The 22624-nt window shown below is 39.8% G+C and overlaps 2 long non-coding RNA genes across 4 annotated transcripts; one reads left to right on the top strand and one right to left on the bottom strand.

The window, feature by feature from the left end:
- Positions 1 to 275: 275 nt before the first annotated feature.
- On the bottom strand, positions 276 to 17501 carry LOC117667037 (uncharacterized). Of its 3 annotated transcripts, none has more exons than XR_009621083.2 (5): positions 17429 to 17501; positions 10973 to 11122; positions 10055 to 10143; positions 2682 to 2731; positions 276 to 791 (listed from the first exon to the last, which is right to left on the bottom strand). It is a non-coding gene; the product is annotated as an uncharacterized LOC117667037 (long non-coding RNA). The 3 variants fall into 3 exon arrangements; XR_004591940.2 differs by having other exon boundaries at positions 2601 to 2731; XR_015728328.1 differs by lacking the exon at positions 10055 to 10143.
- A 974-nt stretch (positions 17502 to 18475) lies between these two features.
- Positions 18476 to 20017, top strand: LOC117667034 (uncharacterized). Its single transcript, XR_004591939.2, has 2 exons — positions 18476 to 18548; positions 19664 to 20017. It is a non-coding gene; the product is annotated as an uncharacterized LOC117667034 (long non-coding RNA).
- The last annotated feature ends 2607 nt before the right edge of the window (positions 20018 to 22624 follow it).

A 22624-nucleotide genomic window follows, 5' to 3' on the forward strand; every position in this document is an offset into this window, starting at 1 on the left:
AGATAGATAGATAGATAGACAGACGATGGACGGATGGATGGATGGATGGACAGACGGATGGATGGATGCATGGATAGCTACCAGACTGTTTTCATATAGTAGTTGTTTCATTGAACACCATTTGGAAAATGATCCATGTGTCTTAATAATTTAATTGTTCATGGTGCAACTCATATCCTGTTATATGATATAAGAATGTACATCATATAACAGGATACCATACTGTATGAGAATTATACAGTATACACTGTATACTACCACACCAATGAATGAAGATATTAAAATGTCCATCTTTATTTGCAAAATGTTGCAAGTAAATAATAGCTACACACACCCACACAAACAGAGCCTCGAGTGGTATAAATTGTGATTCACCCATATACAACCTTCCATATATGTAGATAGATAGATAGATAGATAGATAGATAGATAGATAGATAGATAGATAGATAGATAGATAGATAGATAGATAGATAGATAGATAGATAGATAGATGATGGATAGAGAGATGCCAAATTTCTAAGTCAATTTCTATCATTTGTTTGAAAATGTCACTATTCAAGTCATTCCCATTTGTATCAGGCATTTTCCCAAAATGTTATCACATGACTTAGAAGTGCAAATTATGTCTTCCTTGGGTGCATCTGTGCAACCGACCTCAATGGCTGTGATGATTCACTCTCTGATTTAACAGACAATCAGAAATAACAACAGACACCATCTTCCCTCTGTCGATCCATTAAATCAAGGTTCCTCTGTAATGTTCTCTTCCTCAGTGAAGGAAGGCGAGCCTAGAACAGAAATTCACATCAACGGATCGCAGACATTGTATTTCAAGAATCAGAGAGTTGTTTTCCATGATCAGAGATTAGAGGATGGTTTGTATCCCTCATAAATTGTTTGTTCTTCTTGGTTTGTGCCAGAATTACACCAGGAACTAACCAATAGACTGGGCTACTGAAACAAAAGAAAACACAAAAGATAACTCTGACTATGCTTTTGTATGTTGTTTATGGGTAGCCATTACAGTAGTGGCCAAAATTGTGGAAGCCTTTTGGAAAAAGTGTATTTTCTAAAAACTAGCTAATAACACCACTTTTTTTTTTTTAGTAGTACCATCAAATTATATATCAATGGAAAGATAATTGAATCAAGAATGTAATGCAATCACTTTTATGAAGGATTTGCTATTTGAATAGCAGTTACAGTATAAAGAAGAAAAGTGAAACACGTAGAAAAAACGAGATATACAAAAATGATCACCATGTCAGTTAATAGTTGAGTAACCTTTAGCATGAATTATGGCCTTACAACGTCTCCCCATGGAGTGAACCAAGTCTTTTAGTTCTTTTTTTTTTTTAATTTTAAAAACAAACTTTATTCAATATAAAAAGATAAAAAATTGTACAAAACATTTTTAACTCTAAAAAAGAAAATACAATTCTAAATTACATATATACTAAAACTAACAAACAGGATTATCTATCTATAATATTTAAACATGTGAATATATATATACATTAACCTTGATTTCTTAATGACGGTGTATATTTGCTACCTTTAATTTCTTACTGTATTTGACTTTAGTTTTTTTTTCCCATCGATTGATCCATTCATACCATCTGTCCCATATTTGGTAATACTGTGAGTCTTCCATGTTGTTTAATTTTAAACTTAATTTATCCATTTCTGCACATATAAATATCTTTTGGATTATTTGTTGTTCTGTTGGCAACTGTTCTAATTTCCAGGATTGGGCTAGGGTTAATCTAGCCGCCGTAATTATATGTAATGTGATGTATTTTATTTCTTTTCTACTACTTTTTTTAAGTATGCCTAATAAAAAAAATTCAGGTTTTAGGTCAATCTCTTGACCTAGGAAGAAGACAAGTCTTTTAGTTCTGCAGCTGTTATATTGTGAACCCAAGATTGAAGGATGGCTTCTACTAACTGGGTTTTATTGCTGGGTCGCTTCTGACTAACAAGTTTCTTTAGTCGGCTCCAGAGATTTTCCACTGGGCTAAGGTCTGGGCTATTTCCAGGCCATTCCAGCAGCAGAATGTGATTATCTTGAAACTCCAAAAAAAGAAAAAAAAAGTGGTGTTATTAGCTATCAAACCTCAAAAATACACTTTTCCCAAAATGAATCCTCCCATGGAATTCATCTGAAAAGATCATTGAATGCAGTGGACAATCATCCAAGAATTCTGCTTTTATTCTGCTGGGTGCTAAGAAAATTATAATCATATTGTTGCTATTATATCAGTTTCTCAGCCCAGACGGTCTGTCTAGATTACTGTGAGATAAAAAATGGCAGGAGTGCTTTGCTTTGAGATCCTAGATTAAAGATGGGATAGAAAGCTAGCCAATAAATAAATAAAATATATCACTTTTTGTTTTCCCCAGATTTTTTATTAGGTCGTTAGAATAGTTTTATTTCTGTATTATAATTTTGACAAGCCAAACTTCCCCCCTCCCTTTGGAAGTGGTATATTTTCAGGTGAGTGAATTTACACAATGCCTAGGGAAAGATTTAGTGCAGGACCAAAGATATTCTGAAGCTGGCATTCTTTCTGTTTTCTGGGTATTCTGTTACACACCTAGCTGTGTGGTTGCTCCTGATTTCTTCCTAATTTGTTCTGACAAAACAGGAAAAATTCTTTATGATTTCTGACATCTACCTTCAAGGTACGCTCCTGTTTCTTATCTTCTGCTCCATACTTCCTCCAACCTGTTAATATTATTCCGGTTAAAATTTTACATACAAATTTTCTAATTCAAGAAAAGATGCAGCCGCCTTAAAAAGTTGCAGGCAAGGATTATGTCTGTGGTGGAAAACACTTTTTTGAATCAGCACCATCTCAAAAAGAGAAAGAAAGAGAGAGAAGAGAGAGGGAGAGGGAGAGAGAGAGAGAAGAGAGAAGAGAGAGAGAAGAGAGACAGAAAGAGAAAGAGAGAGAGAGAGAGAGAGAAGTGAGACAGAAAGAGAGGAGAGGAGAGGAGAGGAGAGGAGAGGAGAGGAGAGGAGGGGAGAGGAGAGGAGAGAGGAGAGAGGGTGGGGGACGGGATAGAATTCGTCCTAGAATGAATTTTTTGGTCTTATACTTAGTTTCTTTGTCAGAAGCACACAGTCAAGCATTTTCTGAAATCAATAAAATCATTTTGAGTTTTCCTATCCTTTCCTGCTCTAGTTTCTGTACTCCCAGAAACCTGTGGTTTTTTTCCCCCCAAGCAATGTGTGAATGTCCATCATGGAAACTGGATGAGATGGGATGCAAACTTATAATGGAGAACAAAGTCACCTGGAGTAACCTCCTGGACAATGAATATTAATACAGTCTATGGGTCAACCCTGAAGTGAATCTGGCTGAAGCCATCTTTGAGGTTTCAGGGTTGCCACAAGGAAAAAGAAAGGACAGCGATAGATAGCGGGGGTGGGTGGGGGTGGGGTTGTGATCAAAACAAAAAGTTTTCCTGTGGGAACCAAGGTCATTCCAACAGGTGGCTGGGGAGAGGAGGAGCAGAGTAACCAAGCAACTGGCCAGCACCTCTATTAGACAATGTGACTTAGGAGAAGGGGGAACTTTTACTTTTTAATCAGATGAAAACTGCTGGAACTTCCAGAGTCTTTTTTCATCAGTTGTGCTAACAAATGATGTATCCAATGAATTGTTCTTTGAGGAACCTACCTGCCTCGGAGTTCTGCTTTCTATGGGTGCATTACTTGGAACGCTGACACTATGACTGTATTATTTTTATTTTGTGAAAAGTGGGAAAGGAGATGTTTCCCTAGGTAGACAGTAGGTAGATACTGTCTGACAGGTTTCTGGGCTTAGTTTTTGGCCCAAAAGACAATCATTCTATGTTTAATGGTTCCCAAACTTCTTGATATGTTCATGCTGTCCATTTTCTCAACTGAAATAGTCAGAAATTGTTTGACTCAATCTTGCCGAAGAAGACACTGAATTCAGAAGATCTGGTGGGAAGAACACTTGGTCCTCCGGCCTCACATCTCGTTTTTCTTCTACTCATTCTGAAGCATGTTTTGATCTTTGTATTTATCTTACCATTGGTTTTTCTCTCACTTTTATAATATTCCCTCCAGGGGTGGTTCTAAAACTTTTTACTACCGGTTCTGTGGGTGTGGCTTATTTTGTGGGTGTGGCTTGATGGTCATGTGACAATTATTTAGGATTTAGCAGAGGTACTGGTCTACCAGGCTTTTAACTGCTTGCAGAGCTGTACCGGTCTACTCATTTGTTTTTTGGAGGCACCGGTCTACTCATTTATTTTTGGAGGCACCGGTCTACTCATTTGTTTTTGGAGGCACCTGTCTACCACCACACTGCCTTTTAACACTGATCAACTGTAGGGCGGCCCTTTGAAGCCCTGTGGCAAGAGTTTAAACAGTTTTTTTCTTTCTAGCCGATCAGCTGGGACTCAGGAGGCAGCAATAGATTGGGGATGGAGCCAGATAAAAGGTAAGAATAATGCGGGAGGGGGGCGAGAGGTGGGGGGGCAGGAGGGCCCAGCTCCCGAATAAAGAGAACTGGTTCGGTGACATCATACCGTCGCCGCTACCGGCTCGGCTGAATCGGGAGAAACCGGGAGGAACCGACCACTAATTCCCTCCCCTCCATTATTCTTTAAGCTTCTTTTGTCCCTTCTATTTGTCTGCTAAAGAAATCCAGGTTACTACTAAGAAGTTGAAGAGGACAGAAAATGGACTCCAATTGTTTTGTAAAAAAAATTTGCATGGATCTACATTAAATATACATTCACATCAAAGGTGGTATTCAGCCAGTTCGTACCAGTTCATGCGAACCGGTAATGGAAATCGTGGGTGGGCCCGCCCACCTGTCCCACCTCTATGCCATCCTATTTAGGCACATTTTCAAGGCTGGGTGAATGTGCAGAAGGGACGCAATCAGGCGGCAAAACGGTGGTAAGAATATTAGAAACCCACTGCTGATTCACACGCAGATTGATAAACCCCTGTTTTTTAAAGAAACAAATTTCTAAATTTGTTTTCTTCCAGATCTACATTTTAAATATAGCGTGAGAGAGTTTTTGAACTGTGTTGGTACATTGGGAAAGTGTCGATGCTGTGGGAAGCTAAATTCTGATCTGCACATTTGTTCAAGAGATAATAGATCAGGAGGGTCCACGTGAGAATTTAGACATCTGTCTTTCTAACCTAATTGGTGCTTAGCCATCCAAAAGAGGCTATTGATAGAGACAATCATGTTTAAATAAGAACACCCTTAAAACTTGATTTCTGGTGATTACATTTGTACAGTTTTCTTGGCAACAGTAGAACAATATTTATTTTTCTTTTTTTTTTTCCTGGGATTTTAATTTTGACTTTCCTTGTCAGCTGTTCCAAGTGTACCCATAGAAAGCAGAACTCCGAGGCAGGTAGATTCCTCAAAGAACAATTTATTGGATACATCATTTGTTGGCACAACTGGTGAAAACCGACTCTGAAAGTTCCTGCTGTTTTCACTTGATTAAAAAGTAAAAGTTCCCCCTTCCCTCAAGACATCAGTCACATTGTCCAATAGAAGTGCTGGCTGGTTACTTGGTTACTCTGCTCCTCCTCTTCCCAGCCACCTATTGGAATGACCTTGGTTCCCATAGGAAAACTTTTTGTTTAGACTACATACCCTCAGTTAACTATTCCCCCCCCTCCTTGTCCCTTCTTCTTCCTCGTGGCAACCCTGAAGCCTCAAAGATGGCTTCAGGGTGGACACCTTGTTTAGTCAACAGCTTTGAATTTCCTTGGCAAAAACTCACATCCATACAGGTAGTCCTTGACTTAGAACGGTTCATTTAGTAACCGTTCAAAGTTACCACTGCATTGAAAAAAGTGACTTGTGACCATTTTTCATACTTATGCCCATTGCAGTAGCCTCCCCATGGTCAAGTGATCAAAATCCAGACGCTTGGCAATGGACTCATACTTATGACGGTTGCAGTGTCCATGGGTCATGTGATCCCCTCTGCTTTCTGACAAGCAAAGTCAATGGGGAAGACAGAATCACTTAACAATCATGTTGCTGACTTAACAATTGCAGTGATTCACTTAACAACCGTGTCAAGAAAGATCATAAATTTCACTTAACAACTATTTCGCTTAGCAACAAAAACTTTGGGCACAACTGTGATCGTAAATTGAGGATTACCTACGTACTGATCAATCCCACACCTAGAATATTTTCCAAGGCCAGACAAGATCAGCCAGGTGAGATCATAATGCAACACTCTTATTGTTTGCAATAAAATATCCACAATTATCCTTGTAATGACTTCCAAAGTGCGTCATTAGAATTAGTCCCACTCTATTATTTACTGAGTAAAGCACCAGAGTAATGTCACAATCTACAGTAATTCATAGCTAATGTGATAAGTCACAGAAGACTGACAATTAGAACAAGAAAATAGATGCTAGCTTCCTTGATTTTTAGACAATCCATAACTGGGGAGTAGCTCAAGCGATACATTTTTTTTATTAAAATTGGAATTTAAAATATATTAGTAATTTTCATTGGATGAATTCTACAATGTCTTCTTTATTAAGAACCAATCTTCCTTCCTTCCTTCCTTCCTTCCTTCCTTCCTTCCTTCCTTCCTTCCTTCCTTCCTTCCTTCCTTCCTTCCTTCCTTCCTCTCCTCTCCTCTCCTCTCCTCTCCTCTCCTCTCCTCTCCTCTCCTCTCCCTTCCTCCCTCTCCTTCCTTCCTTCCTTCCTTCCTCCCTCTCCTTCCTTCCTTCCTTCCTCCCTCCCTCCCCTCCCCTCCCCTCCCCACCCCTTCCTTCCTTCCTTCCTTCCTTCCTTCCTTCCTTCCTTCCTTCCTTCCTTCCTTCCTTCCTTCCTTCCTTCCCTCCCTCCCTCCCTCCCTCTCCTCTCCTCTCCTCTCCTCTCCTCTCCCCCCTCCCTTGTTGGCTGCAACAAACATTGCTCTGAATTGGTGAAAGTGAAATGAACTTTCCTGGAAATATTAAATAATATCTTTGGAACCAATTGTAGCCCTCTTTTCTACCTATCTCCATGAGACTGCTGGATTAGGCTGAGAAAGAGTGACTGGCCCAAGGTTTCCCAATTGGCTTTCATGACTAAGGTGGGTCTAGAAGTCACCATCTCCTTCTTTATCACCTGGTGCCTTAACCACTAGACAAACTTGGCTCTCAACAGTTTCCTCCACAACTGCTAGTTTTCATTTCAGAACAATGTGTTGTCATCCTATGGGACACGATGTATCACATAATATCCTATGACTAACACTAAGTCATAACACTATCTTATGACTCATGATGAATGTATTTATGAGGACTATGATCATGATTTATCACTTATATATTTGATGTACACTGAGAGCTTATGCACCGGAGACAAATTCCTTGTGTATCCAATCATACTTGGCCAATAAAGAATTCCATTCCGTTCCATTCCGTTCCATTCCATTCCATTCCATTCCATTCCATTCCATTCCATTCCATTCCATTCTATTCTATTCTATTCTATTCTATTCTATTCTATTCTATTCTATTCGGTTAGGAAAACTGGAAGTTTAATATATGCAGAAAAAGGTATATTATTGGGTTGCCTAAAGTAGGTAACGAATTAGGTCCACCTTGGTAGCTCTATGTTAGAAGAAATAGCTTAGAAAAGTTGTGAAATTTAATCTTGACCGGTCTCCTCTACCCACTTATCTTCCCATGCTTTCCAGGAATGTTCCTCCTTTGGATGTAGACATTGAAACAGAGGTTCCTATGATGCACAAGGTTGCCATAGAAAATATACTATTGTCTATGACAGATTGTGATGAGTCCAGGAGAGGAACGAAATTGGAGACTGGATATAAATGAACAAGGTTAGAAGGTTAACAGGCAACTCAGCTCAGTTGGTGAGAAACTTGAGAAGAAGAACATTTCACAATGTTCACAGGGATTCTACCTTATTACCGGCACCATAAATGGAGTTTAGAAGATCCCTTCTACTCTTTCAGAGATTCTGCTTTCACCCAACGCGCAGTGAAGAGACCTTACTGAAATGTGTATCAGTTCTCGCTTTCTCCATCTTGCTCAGTTGCACGCGGCTTGACAAGTAAGTGACATGGGATGCAGTGGCTCAGTTGCTAAGACACTGAGCTTGTCGATTGAAAGGTTAGCAGTTCAGCGGTTCGAATCCCTAGTGCCACGTACCGGGGTGAGCTCCTGTTACTTGTCCCAGCTTCTGCCAATCTAGCAGTTTGAAAGCAGGTAAAAAATGCAAGTAGAAAAGTAGGGACCACCTTTGAAATGGAGATGAGCACCGCCACCTAGAGTCGGGAACAACTAGCACATATGTGCAAGGGGAACCTTTACCTTTTTGACAAGTAGGAAAGGAAAGCTGAATAAATCAACTTGCGCAGTTCTGCTAGGCAAAGCAATATAACACAAGCCAAGAAGGTGCTCTTTAAAAGCATGTGGCAGATAGAGAACACTTTCCACTTTTTGTAAATATCACTATGCAGGTAATTCTTGGCGCTATCAGGATTCATGCCACCCATATGTGTGTGGGTATGCGACGTGGTGATTTTACTGGAGTGTTTGATCCAAGTGAAAATTATTGCCTCGAAACTATCGTTTTGCGTGAAATTATTGGCTTGCAATAGGAATGGGGGGAATTCGCTCCATGTGGAGATGCGTGTGAACATTTACACAATGCTGAAGTTTGTAAGAAAGGATAACCACGCTTGCTCGTTGTTTTCCTTCCTCAGTTTCCCTTTTGGATTAAACTTTGCGACAGAAATGATGGTGTAGGAGTAGGAATGTTCTTTATTGGCCAAGTGTGATTGGACACGCAAGGAATTTGTCTCCGGTGCAGAAGCTCTCGGTGTACATACAAACCACAAATTGATAAATCATAGAACATAAATCATAAGATATAAACAAGTGATAAATCCTAAGTTACCAATAGGAGAAGGTAGTAGGAAAGGTGAGAAGATGAGAGAGATGAGAAGGATAGGAGATTTATTATTTTATTTTATTCATTCATTCATTCATTCATTCATTTTATTGAGTACATATTAGATAATATATATAAGTATAAGCATGAATTGAATATATAAAATGAATACAATTAACAGAAACATTAGGACAGGGACGGTAGGCACGCTGGTGTGCTTATTCATGCCCCTTACAGGCCTCTTAGGAATGGGGTGAGGTCAACAGTAGACAGTCTAAGGTTAAAATTTTGGGGGGTTTGGGGATGAAACCACAGATTCAGGTAGTGCATTCCAGGCATTGACCACTCTGCTGTTGAAGTCGTATATTCTGCAATCGAGTTTGGAACGGTTTACCTTGAGTTTGTATCTATTGTGTGCTCGTGTATTGTTGTGGTTGAAGCTGAAGTAGTCATTGACAGGTAGGACATTGTAGCAGATGATTTTATGAGCTATGCTTAGGTCGGACCGAAGGCGGTGTAGTTCTAAATTTTCTAAACCCAGAATTTCAAGTCTGGTGGCATAAGATATTTTGTTGAGAGCAGAGGAGTGGAGGACTCTTCTATAATAATAGGTGATTATTATTAATGATTATTATTATATTATGATATCATAGGTGATGCTATTGGTGGCCAGTGACACTGAATTCCCCCATTAAATACTTCATTCTTTTCTTTAACAAAGATACTTTTAATGTCTTCAAGAAGGGATATGAAGGATTCCAACAAAGAGGATTCTTGTCACTTTTAAAATTTACAGAGTTTGGGGGGAAAAAAATAGTAAGAGAAAAGGATGGGAGACAAGGCCCACCATAGCTTCTGTTTATGATGACACCTAATTTATTTTGTATTTATTTATTTCATACCTCCTCCTATCCTGAATATTCAAAGCAGCTTATAACGTTTCTTAATACACTGCACAAAAAGGTAAACAAAGCATAACCATAAATTAAACATCTTCCTAAACGTAATTAGCAATTAGCAGTTAAAAGCCCAGCAAAAGTGTTACAGAGTTTCCCAACTATGAGAGCAGGGAAGGATGGATACAACTCCTAGAATGTGGTCCCCACCTGGGAGCAAAGCACAAGAAGGTCTTTTCCTGAATATGAGGAATAGGGTACCTCTGGCAATGGGAGCACTTTTAGGAAAACTTTTCCTGCTGTAAATTAATTAATAATTAAGTTATTAAAAATGGAACTGCAGTATATCTTTTGGCAATAGATTCATGACCCAGAATGAAAACATTGTACATCCATGGTGCTGAATTCCTTCCTTCCTTCCTTCCTTCCTTCCTTCCTTCCTTCCTTCCTTCCTTCCTTCCTTCCTTCCTTCCTTCCTCTCCTCTCCTCTCCTCTCCTCTCCTCTTCCCTCCCTCCCTCCCCTTCCTTCATTCCTTCCTTCCCTCCCTCCCTCCCTTCCTTCTCTCACTCTCACCTTTCTTCTTTATTTCCTTCTTTCCCTCTTGACTTCCTTCTTTCCTTCCTTCCTTCTTTCCTCCCTCCCTCCCCCTCTCCCTCTCCCTTTTTTCCTTCCTTTTTTCTTTTCTTCCTTCCTCCATTCCTCCCTCCCTCCCTCCTTCCTTCCTTCCTTTTCCTTCCTTTCCTCCCACCCTCCCTCTTTCCTTCCTTCCCCCTCTGCCTCTTCCTTCCTTTTCTCCCTCCCCATTTCCCTGTCCCCATTCTTCTTTCTTTCTTTCTTTCTTTCTTTCTTTCTTTCTTTCTTTCTTTCTTTCTTTCTTTCTTTCTTTCTTTTTCCTTCCTTCCTTCCTTCCTTCTCCCTCTCCCTCCCTTCCTTCCTTTTCTCCCTCTCCCTTTCCCTGTTCCCATTCTTCCTTTCTTCCTTCCTTCCTTCTTTCTTTCTTTTTTCTTTCTTTCTTTCTTTCTCTTCCTTCCTTCCTTCCTTCCTTCCTTCCTTCCTCTCTCTCTCTCTCTCTCTCTTTCTCTCCCCACTTCATAATAGATGAAGTGCACAGAGAGATAACATTTTACCTGAGGCTTTCAGTGATGCAAAGTCTCCATGCATGCATACATAAGTGGCAATCTCATGCCCTTGCTTTAATGTCACTCTTCGCCTCTTACAGAAGGCATGTTGCAAAGCACTCTTTGGAGGTGAGAGGGAGATGAGAATTGTTACCAAGCCTGCAGACAAAGATGAAACAAGATAGGCTAGCTAATATCCTGGAAAACAAAAAAAGCTGTATAGAAAACAATGAAATAAAATTCAACTGAATTCTTCTAGGGAGAAAAGGGAGAAAAAACACACCTCCCAGTACATAAATAATATTTTGTGTTTAAACAAAATGCCAGTTATTAAAAAGATTAATCTGGAAGTTGTTGTGGATGATGAACTGAATATGAATCAGAAGACATGGATGATGACATCAAGGTAGCTTTAGGCTGCATTACCATTTTATAGCTTCCAAATTATAGGAAGCAATGATCACTATATTCTGTATGGATCAGACTCCTGATATGTCTATTTCTGCACACAATCCATCCATCCATCTATCCATCCAATCCATCCATCCATCCATCCATCCAATCCATTCATCCATCCATCCATCCAATCCAATCCATCCATCCATCCAATCCAGTCCATCCATCCATCCATCAATCCATCCATCCATCCATCCATCCAATCCATCCATCCATCCATCCATCCAATCCATTCATCCACCTATCCAATCCATCCATCCATCCATCCAATCCATCCATCCATCCATCCATCCATCCATCCATCCAATCCATTCATTCATCCATCCATCCATCCATCCATCCAGCCAGCCAGCCAGCCAGCCAGCCAGCCAGCCAGCCAGCCAGCCATCCATCCATCCATCCATCCATCCAATCCTTTCATCCATCCATCCATCCATCCATCCATCCATCCATCCATCCATCCAATCCATCCATCCATCCATCCATCCATCCATCCATCCATCCAATCCATCCATCCATCCATCCATCCATCCATCCATCCATCCATCCAATCCATCCATCCATCCATCCATCCATCCATCCATCCATCCATCCACAAAGTCATGCAAAAAAGGGCAGTAAGGTTGATTAGCAGGGTAGACTTTGCATTTACCTAGGAGAGACTTAAACAATTATATATGTTTAGCCTTGAGAAGAAAAAAAAGTAGAACACCATCTATGCTTTTAAGCAGAAAATCAAAATCTATAATTCCAGGCCAAGTGCTCTGTTTCTCTCACGCCAAAGGTTGATTTCCAGGCTGGGTGAATCCAGTTTCTATTTCAGGAGGAAGTGTGTTAGCACGGCACCAAGTAATCTTTTCAAGTCACCCCCTGCCTCAAATAAAGAGGGGGGATTTTTGCTGCACCCATTCTGGATAATAGAGTAGACCATATTTTAAATCAGCCCTAAGTCAGGATTTTGCTTGAATTTTATAAAGCATAATCTAGTGGTCAAAGAAGTTCTGGAATAGAAATATTTTTATTAGGAATTTTACCAGAGACATTTAATAAAGAATTACAATACTTAATTGTGAACATTTTAAGAGCAGCCAGAATTGTATTTGCCAAAAACTGGAAAGGGGAGAAGATAATTACTGATGAAGAAATTATTATGAAAATGTTGGACTGTGCTGAAATGAGTAGATTGACATTTGAAATAAAAGAACAGGAAGATAAACAATATTATTTGATATGGGAGATATTTTATCAATGGTTTGACAAAAAAGTATGGAAATGAGGTAGCGTATATGAAATGCTTAAATATTTATCTTCAGTTTAAGTTTAAGTAAAGAATAATTGTTATATGATGAGATCTGGAAAATTGTAAGCACTAAATGATTTTAACCGATTGAGATGCTGTCTATAATTGTTTGTAAGGATGATATTTTTATGTTGTTGTTTTTTTATTTTATTTTTTTATTTCAATCTAAACTAAAACTTTTTTCAAAAAAAAGAAGAAGAAGAAGAAGAAGTTCTGGAATAGATGGTGTGCCCTTATATATAATAGCAAAGAATTGAAGACTATCTTGCTGGAGAAGAGGCTTATAAACATAAAGATATTTTGATTTGGGTTCTTGCATTGAGCAATATTTTGATCTGGGTTCTTGAATTGAGCAATATTTTGATTTGGGTTCTTGAACTGAGTAATATTTTGATTTGATTCTTGCATCGAGCAATATTTTGATCTGGGTTCTTGCACTGAGCAATATTTTGATTTGAGTTCTTGCACTGAGCAATATTTTGATTTGAGTTCTTGCACTGAGCAATATTTTGATTTGGGTTCTTGCACTAGGAAATATTTTGATTTGGGTTCTTGCTCTGAGCAATATTTTGATTTGGGGTTCTTGCATTGAGCAATATTTTGATTTCGGTTCTTGCACTGAGTAATATTTTGATTTCAGTTCTTGCACTGAGCAAAGGGTAGGACTCATACCCACTGTATAATCAGATGCAAGTTTCTTTTCATTCTTTACACTTTGCTTCTTATCATGTCCTTAATGGCAGGCTATTAAAGTGTGATATTAAATCCATTCTGAATGCTTGGGATCTGAATTGTGTCAGTGTTTGAATAACAAAACAAGCGGAAAGATAATGATGGAAAGAACAGATGACTTAAAAATAGGATTAAAAATGTCAAGTAGTGATCATTTAAATAGATGAGAAGAATTAAGAAATTGCATATTGTATACTTTGTGTCTTAGAAGACAGGTCAAAAATAAATAATGTCCTATTCCTTGATCATTAATCTGTTTACTTTTAGGAATGTGCATATGTGAAAATTGCTCTATTCTTACCTTTGTTAAGTCTCTCTTAAAAAAAATAATTAAATATAAAGATCAAAGCAAAAAAATATTGATTGATAAAACAAGGAGAGAATCCCGCCAGCCTAATATATGTTAATATGTGATCACAGGCACACTTCCTGGGGTATATTTTGTATTGAATATAAAAAGTGGTAATTTTAGTCAATCATAAACAGAATTTCACTGTCAATTGCCCTGATGGTTAAGGAGGAAGGTCTCCACTTAAGTTTATAATTGAAATATTTGTACAGTACAAGCTACTTCAAAGAATTCATATATTGAATTAGATGGAATGTACTTTCTTTCCTAGGGGGTGGAAAATATGTAATTCTGTCTTCATAGAGGGGCTCTTTCAAATTTTAAAACGGAGCTACAGAAATCATGTAAAGGATAGATTTTGGAGCTTTTCAAATCCCTTTGTACTACCAGTTGCATAGAAGATGCTGGATCTTGCAGTTGTGTGTCAGGTTTCCAAGTAATGAAACCCATTCAAAAAAGGAATATGCAAAATATGCAAAGAGTGCAGAGAAGAGCAACAAAGATGATTAGGGGACTGGAGGCTAAAACAGATGAAGAACGGTTGCAGGGACTGGGTATGTCTAGTTTAATGAAGAGAAGGACTAGGGGAGACATGACAGCAGTCTTCCAATATCTCAGGGGCTGCCACAAAGAAGAGGGGGTCAACCTGTTCTCCAAAGCACCTGAGAGTAGAACAAGAAGCAATGGGTGGAAACTAATCAAGGAGAGAAGCAACTTAGAACTAAGGAGAAATTTCCTGACAGTTAGAACAATTCATCAGTGGAACAACTTGCCTCCAGAAGTTGTAAATGCTCCAACACTGGAAGTTTTTAAGAAGATGTTGGATAACCATTTGTCTGAAGTGGTGTAGGGTTTCCTGCCTGGGCAGGAGGTTGGACTAGAAGACCTCTAAGGTCCCTTCCAACTCTCTTATTCTATTCTATTCTAAGTCCATCGTCCAAAACAAATTTATTTTATTTAGGTAGGCATCAAATTGGCAATGACTGTTGTAAATTCGGATCTGACACAAACCAGAATTACACCACATAATATTGAAAATTAGAACTGTCCCTCAAAAGTCATATTCCCCAATAGAAGCCAAATCAATATTGTCCAATGTCATCAAACTCCAGTTCTCAGCAAGGACAGCCTCCATTCCCATGGGAAAGAAGACCACCTAGCCAAAACAATGTTCATTATCTATTTCCTCCTCCCATCTTAAGAATGTGGCGAGCCCCCCCCACCCCCCAAAAAAACCCCTTACAAAACAGAGAGAAAGAAAAGGAATAAATGATTATAATATGAAGCTAACTAAAATGGCTACACGTATGCCAACTTTGGGTTTGACATTGAGATCATTGTCACAATTGTACGATTGTGACATGTTACATCTCAAAGTGTTTCCACTTTGGCACTCATCTTTTTGTGTGTATATTGTGTGCTCTAACTGAGCCATGTGATTAGGAAGCAGGAAAGCTGAGCATGGGGTAAGTCCATAACATTTTGAATCCATCCATTTTTTTTTCGCATCAAGATAATTTACAAGAATTTTTCCTGGATTTTTTCCCCCCTCTCTATGACCTCTGTCCAGATCAAATCCAGGATTTGGACACTAAACTATTACGTTCCATTTTTCATTTTTGATTAATAATATTTTTGCTTAAAAGATACCTTTCATCGCGCCTTAAAAACATTATTATTCCAACAAGCAGGGCTTTTCTAAATAATAATAACATTTTACTATTTTAAATGGGTTGTTTTATTAGAGTTTTTTGGCCAATTTATTTAATTGTTTTAAATTGCTTTTAATTTTTATATTGTCACGGTTTTATTTTTGGCTGTACACCGTCCTGAGTCCTTCGGGAGAAGGGCGGTATAGAAATTCAATAAAATAAAATAAATAAAATAAATCTTTACACAGAATTCCAAATGTTGTGGGTTGTGGAATGCTGAGTTTTTAATTACAAAACTGGCTGTGCATATCAATTTTTTAAATTTCTTGGTGATCCAATTATCAAAAACATTAAAAAGCGAAAGTTAGAATATTTCGGACATGTGATGCAACAGCCAGAAAAATACACCATTCTTTACTTAATCCTCCAAGAAAAGATTGAAGGCAAATGAGGTTCAGGCAGAAGAAGAACATAGTGGCTTCAAAATCTAAAGGACTGATTTGGAGAAGAAGAAGAAGAAGAAGAAGAAGAAGAAGAAGAAGAAGAAGGAGAAGGAGAAGGAGAAGGAGAAGGAGAAGGAGAAGGAGAAGGAGAAGGAGAAGGAGAAGGAGAAGGAGGAGAAGGAGAAGGAGAAGGAGAAGGAGAAGAAGAAGAGGAGGAGGAGGAGGAGGAGGAGGAGGAGGAGGAGGAGGAGGAGGAGGAGGAGGAGGAGGAAGTTATCCAATTGTCACAACTTTATCCCACTGTACATTCTTTACTATTAGTTGGTAGTGCAGTAGGGGTGGAAACTAGGCATGCCATGACTGGGAATGAATGACCTCATACAATAAAGATGGAGAAGTAATAATAGTCCCACTCTTAGAGAAACTGCTACCATAAATGAACTGCTTTTCATTTTGTGACTAGAGACAATTAGCCAGCCTCTAAAATATGAGTATGCTTCCAGTAAGTCATTAATGTATTTCTGATATTTCTAACTTCTCGGCTATAAACCTGACAGCTATCCTCATTTTATCATAATTCAGTCATTAAGTAATTTCTGACTCCTTGCCCAATGAAGCCCATTTTACACACAAAGTCTATCAAACACTGTTTCTTTCAGTTCTAACTCACTCGGGCTTATGTCCTCAATGATAGTTACTCACCCCCTTGCCTTCCATGGGCATTTTCATTTGCCAATGAAGTTTCCAAACCAGGGGTGAAATCTACTTACCTTCCCTACCGGTTCAGAAGTGTCCATATGCATCACATGCAATTTTGGACACTCTGCACATGCACAAAGCTTCCTGCACATGTGCAGAGGGTAAACAAACAGGTTACTTCCTGGTTAAAACCAGGAAGTAACAACATTGAGAGTGGGTGGAGCTTTGCACTGCTGCTGCTATCAGTTCTCTGAACCACCCACCGTCACTACTACTGGTTCACCCAAACTGGTGTGAACCGGTAGCATTTCACCCCTGTTCCAAGCCCTAGCCTCTTTTCCAGTATCCAAATTATCCAAAAGCAATAATTAACATCATTATTAATGCTTACAATGGACCCTGATGATTTACTTTATCTAGTATTAAATGGCTTGTTCGGTATTCTCATACTGAATACTGTATTCTGATTCAGATTTTCTTTAGCGCCGCCATTCGAAAACATCATTTTTGTTTCCAATTTGTTCATCCCTTGTGATTAGCTAGCTTGCTCTCCCAGCCATATGCTACAACTAGGAAAAAAATATTGACAATATGTGCCTTTGTTGTCTTTGTGAAGTCTCTGCACTGAAATATTTTGTCAAGATCTATCATAATCTTTCTCCCAAGTAGTAGATACCACTTTGTTTTTAGAATTTTTTACTGCTACAGCATCTATTTGTATTATGTCGATATTGCTTGTTATTATCTAATGTGTGTGTTTGTATGGAGAGAGAGAAGAAACAAGAGAGAGAGAGAAGAGAGAAGAGAGAGAGTAAAAATGGACTTCTTCTCTACCTTTAACTAGAGATTGCTTAAGTCTTCTTCCCTTCCAGCAATCAACATCAGAATCTCAGAGGTGCTTGAAGAGAATCATCATCATCATCATCATCATCATCATCATCATCATCTTTTAACAACCTCATAATCCCTTGAATGGTGGAGTCTGGGCAACTGAATGAAGCTAGCAGAGTGTTTTAATTGCCAGATGCCCTTCCTGTCACCAATGGGGAGTTATATTCAGCAGATACATTCTCATTGTGCCCAGAGAAATATCTGTCTCTACCTAGGATTGAACTCACAACTTCTTGATTGTGAGGTGAGCGCTCCACCTCTAGGCCACCGTACCACTCCTAGACTCTTGAAGAGAATAAGGAATGTTATTCCTCACTCATATGTAAACCTACAGATGACTGAGGTTGAATACAAGAGTTGTATTCTTTTACAGAACATGAAAGTTTCTCATTCTTCTTAAAGCTCCCTCTCTCAGTGTTGTCCACAGGAGGAGTAACAATGTTCAAGCTGGTGGTAACCATCTTGCCAAAGCTCCCCCCTTCAGTTCCAATTGCAGTCTTCACTTTTTTTGACCTTCACCTCAATGGCATTTGCTCTCGCTGCTCAGTTGGATGTCAAGATGATGGGTTGTCATGGCCCAATCCATTTTCTCACAACTTTTTAATAATGATTTTCCAGGGGCTAAATACATCGGATTTTGGGGGTAGGTGGGTAGATCTGTCTGGATTTGCAAAATGAAGAGAGCTGTCATATACTTGCTTGCCCACAGTATCTTACTATAACCCTGAGCCACGGTGATGCAGTGGTTAGAATGCAGTATTGCAGGCTACTTCTCCTGACTCCCGGCTATCAGCAGTTCGGAAGTTCGATTCTCACCAGCTCAAGGTTCAGCCTTCCATCCTTCCAAGGTCAGTAAAATGAGGACCTAGATTGTTGGGGGCAATGTGCTGACTGTGTTAACCATTTAGAGAGGGCTGTAAAGCATTATGAAGCGGTATATAAGTCAAAGTGCTATTGCTATTATGACAATCTGTGCCCAAATTTTGTCTTAGCCTTGAGATAGAGCCTAAAGCAGGAGTCCCCAGCCTCCAGGCCACAATCCATTCAGAACCCTACTTGGCCGGTGAGTACAAGAGCATGCACAACTCCACTTGAATGAGTAGCAGACGCTCATGCAGGAATCTCCATTTGTGCAAGCAGCAGGAGTGTTTAGTTTAGTTTACTTTATTATCATTGCATCTCTTACAATGGAATTAAATGCCATCTTCAGTGTACATTATAACTATAAAAAATAAAAACACAAACACACATCCTTCACATTCTATACAATTGAATTGAAAACTCCCAATATTGCATTAATATTGCACTATATGGTAGAATTCAATATAGTTACTGCCCTGGGATAGAAGCGGTTTTTCAGCCTGTTTGTCCTTGTTTTTATTGTCCTGTACCGTCTGCCAGATGGTAATAGTTCAAAAAAAAAAAAAAAAGGGTGCCCAGGATGAGATGGATCTTTAAGAATGTTTTGAACTTTCTTAAGGCAGCAGGAGCTATAAAGCTCTTCCAAAGAGGGGAGAGGGCAACCCATGATCCTCTGGGCAATGATGTTGACCCTCTGGAACGCTGTCCTATCTGCCACTGTGCAATTGGCAAACCACACACAGGTGCAGTAAGTTAAAATACTCTCTATGGTGCAGCGGTAGAAGGTTACCAGCAGTTTTTCATTCAATTGTTGTTTCCTGAGAAGTCTCAGGTAGTATAATCTCTGCTGGTCCCTTTTGACCAGTGCTGCAATGTGAGCGCCCCAAGTCAGGTCCTTTTATGATAACACCCAGAAATTTAAAAGTGGCCACTTGCTCCACTCGGTCTCCATTGATAAGCAAGGGCTGGATGTCTGATCTATTCCTTCTATAGTCCACTATAAGCTCCTTGGTCTTATTGGTGTTAAGGACCAAGTTATTGTCTCCACACCACAAAAGTGTGCAGCTGCCACTTGCACCAATGGAGTTGCAGACATTAGGGTGCAATTCTGGTGCTTGCACAGAGCCATTCCCTTCACGCCCCCACAAAGCTGAAAAAGTTGGGGACCACCACTCTAAAGAGTTGACTGAAAATGTGAAGGCTTGTTACGTTGTCATCTTCATCCCGTAGCTTTTCTTGGACAGACGAATTATACAGTACTGATCCTATTTGTTCTGCCTGATAATCAGAGGTTTTTTTTTTTTTTTTTCCAAATAGATTGTAAAGTTACAAAAAATATATGAACAACGGGAAAATAACAAACCAATAAAATGCAGGTAACTGATAGCACATACTATGATAAAGTACACAATTATCCCAGAATACTCCACATTCAACGTCGAAAAGGAATTATGAAAATCTAAGCATGCCTGAGAGAAAAGGGATCTTGGCCGACATGAAAAACATATCAAGGCGGCCGCCAGGTGTGAATCCTTGGGGAAGTCATTATATGATAGTTTTGTTCCACTTGGTGCTTCCTGCTTTTTAAAAGTTGATACTTGGTTCCATTCTTTTGGGATTTTCCATGGCTGTGTTCTTAATCTATTGTATTGATGAAATTGTTTTTTAAAATTTGTTCTGTGAATTGCTTTTTTTTTTTATTGTAGATTTATATATCGCCCTACTCCCGAAGGACTCAGGGCGGTGAACAGGCACAAAATAAAATACATAGATACAAAAGTTAAAAAACATAATTAAAACCAGATTAAATAATTTAGTCCGAGACGATTAAAAATCCCAATAATTTAAAACAGATTAAAATTTCGATTTAAAAGAATTTTAAACAGGGGAGAAAATTAGGCCAGGCTGGCTTGCTGGAATAGGAGAGTCTTAAGAGCATGGTGGAAAGTGCGCAGATCCAGGATCCTCCGTATCTCTGGGGGGAGCTCGTTCCAGATAGTGGGTGCCCCCACAGAGAAGGCCCTCCCCCTGGGGGCTGCCAGTCGACATTGTTTAGCTGACGGCACCTGGAGGAGCCCCTCTCTATGAGAGCGTACCGGCCAGTGGGAGGCTGCTTGTGGTAGTAGGAGGTCCCGTAAATAACCAGGTCCTAAGCCATGGAGCGCTCTAAAGGTGGTGACCAAAACCTTGAAGCGCACCCAGAAAACCACCGGGAGCCAGTGCAGCTCGCGCAGGAGGGGTGTTACATGGGAGCGCCATGTTGCTCCCATCACCACCCGCGCGGCCGCACTCTGCGCCAGTTGGAGCCTCCGGGTGCTGCTCAAGGGGAGCCCCATGTAGAGAGCATTACAGTAGTCCAGGCGGGAAGTGACGAGGGCATGAGTGACTGTGTGTAGGGAGTCCCGATCCAGAAAGGGACGCAACTGGCAAATCAGGCGAACCTGATGAAAAATCCTCCTGGTCACGGCTGTCAAGTGCTCTTCTAAAGACAGCCGTGAATCCAGGAGGACACCCAAGTTCCGAGCCCTCTCCGTGGGGGCCAGCAATTTGCCCCCAATAGTCAGCGATGGCATCAACAGACTATATTGGGATGTCAGAAGACTGCTTGAAGTCTTATAGGCAAAGGTTATGTTTGTGTATGTTACAGTATGTTTGAATGTTCATCTATAGGTAGATAAAGATAGGGAGAAAGGTAGATAGGTAAGTTGGTAAGTATGGAGAGGGAGAGATGGGAGAGGAAGGGAAGGAGGGAGGGAGAGGGAGAGGGAGAGGGACAGAGGGGGTGGAAGGAAGGGAGAGAAAGAGATAGGGAGAGGAAGAGGGAGGGGAGAGGGAGGGAGAAGGAGAGGGAAAGAGAAAGGAAGGGGAGAGGAAGAGAGAGAGAGAGGAAGGGAGAGAGGGAGGGAGGGAGAGGGAGGGAGAGGGAGAGGGGAGGGAGAGAGGGGTGGAAGGAAGGGAGGGAAAGAGATAGGGAGAGGAAGAGGGAGGGGAGAGGGACAGAGGGAGAAGGAGAGGGAGAGAGAAAGGAAGGGGAGAGGAAGGGGGAGAGAGAGGGGGGAGGGAGAGAGAGGGGGAGGGAGAGAGAGAGGGAGAGGGAGAGAGATTTTAATTTGTGTTAGTACTTTAATACGTCTCAAATCTACATGAATAATTGGTGGTGCAAAGACGCATAGACTTCTCTATTATGGAAATGTTATATCCTCTGTATATTTATGCAGCAAAGACACCTAGATTGTAATTCAATACACAGTGTAGAATCACTGTGTATTTTCCACTGGAGATTTGAAAATCTGTTTCTGTTCTACGGTGCCATTTAAAACATGCAGTACAACTGGGATATATTGCATGTATAACAATAATTGAAGCTAGTTTCTATAGCAGGCTCTCTAAAGAATGATAGGTTTTCCTAGCCCAGAACAAACAAATCGGAGGAGATTAATAAACACTTCTCTTCAATAATATCTACACATTTTGAATGGATACATTGACGAACAATAAATAGAATTGACCGGTTCCCTACAGAAGTTCTCATCAAAATGCTAAGTTTGATTTCTAGTATTTTGTATTGTACTTTATGTAGCATTATAGAGCATCTGGCTGTATTTGAACCTCATTGGCTTAACATAACCATTTCATAAGGCAAATGATTATTACTGGCCTGCAAACCTTTTGAGAGATTGACCCAAGCCAACTTCTATCTAAAAAGAAAGAGTGGTTAAGATTCACAATATGCTTTTTTTTTTTTTTAATATTCTCATTCTACATCAGCAGGAACCAGAGTCAACAGTCAACAGAATTTTCAATCAAATCTAAAGCTCTGAATAGATCCTCAGAGCAACTCAATTTCTGATTATTTCACCAAACTCTCAAAACCCCTGGACTTTCTGTACTCAAATTGTAGCTGCAATATATCAGCCAAGCTGTCGGAATGAGAGGCAATAGAGGATGACATTAGATATTGCAAAGCCATCATGGCTGGCAAATTTTGTCACTGATTTGGACACTTATACAACTCAACCATCAGATATGTGGAGTATTTCTTAAAACTTGACAGAGATACTGTGACAGGCTCAAGAAGTGTTGGAAAGCCTTAGCTGAAGAGCTTAGTAAAATATAGCTTAACTTTCCATTGAGTTACCATGAGTTCTGGTGACATCACAAATTAAAGTAAGTTTGAATATTGCCAGGATCCAGGTTGACTCAGCCTTCCATCCTTTCTAAGGTAGGTAAATTGAGGACCCAGTTTGTGGGGGCAATAAGCTGACTTTGTATAAAATA

This window comes from Pantherophis guttatus, chromosome 5 (genome assembly GCF_059756535.1).
Source record: "Pantherophis guttatus breed Tessera chromosome 5, ASM5975653v1, whole genome shotgun sequence".
Lineage (NCBI taxonomy): Eukaryota > Metazoa > Chordata > Lepidosauria > Squamata > Colubridae > Pantherophis > Pantherophis guttatus.